Source organism: Myotis brandtii, unplaced genomic scaffold (genome assembly GCF_000412655.1).
Source record: "Myotis brandtii unplaced genomic scaffold, ASM41265v1 scaffold357, whole genome shotgun sequence".
NCBI classification, from domain to species: Eukaryota; Metazoa; Chordata; class Mammalia; order Chiroptera; family Vespertilionidae; genus Myotis; species Myotis brandtii.
The window spans coordinates 51,101-51,820 of NW_005363729.1; the positions used below are offsets into that span (position 1 = coordinate 51,101).

Consider the following 720-nt stretch of genomic DNA (forward strand, 5'->3'; position numbering starts at 1 on the left):
AGTGGGGGCAGCGGCCGTGGCAGAGCCTTGGGTCCCACGTGGGTCAGTGCCACGGGTGCCACGCCATGGGCGCCCACGCCACAGGTGCCACCAGCTGACGTCTCCTGAATGGAAAGAAGCCCGAGGGCAGTCGAGGGACACGACCGCGGGTCTGACATGGAAAAACCCTAAGAGAACGTCCCAGACCCAGGCCAGGGGTCAGGGGCTCTCGAGGGACCCTGTCCAGGCACCTCTGCCCGTTTCCGTGGTGAACACACGCGGGACAGCACCGGGCAGCGTGGAGAGGGGGTGCCAGGCTCTCGCGGACACGATCGCTACCATCACGCTTTTGTTTCTAAAGGATCAATCCTCTGCACAGGTTCGGTGAGACCGCTTGCTTTCTATGAGCCGCAGAAAGTTCTGGAAGGGCTCCTCCAGCTTTTGCGGTGTTAGGGGGCGGGGTGGGTGTGAGGGTGAAAGAGGAAGACCCCACGCCCCTCTCTCTACACAGTCACCAGGCTCGTGAGTGAGCTTGACATTTACAAATAAATGAATGCTCGCCCAGAAAACCACTCCTGATGGGAGGGCATGAGGCGCTGCCCCTCCCCCCCCCGCCACGTCCTGTGAGGGAGCCGGAGACGGCGTCCCCGCGAGCGTCTGCCCCTCGGACCCCGATGCCCTTCATGGGCCCTCTGGGCCCCGGGGCCGCGTCTCCCACCAGCACAGCTTTGCTTTCCGAGT

At 63.8% G+C, this 720-nt stretch overlaps 1 protein-coding gene across 1 annotated transcript in view; it reads right to left on the minus strand.

The window, feature by feature from the left end:
- COL5A1 (collagen, type V, alpha 1) overlaps window positions 1-720 on the minus strand; it is a gene marked incomplete at its 5' end in the record, with an annotated part of 94,117 nt that overhangs the window by 16,082 nt on the left and 77,315 nt on the right. The window lies entirely within an intron of this gene.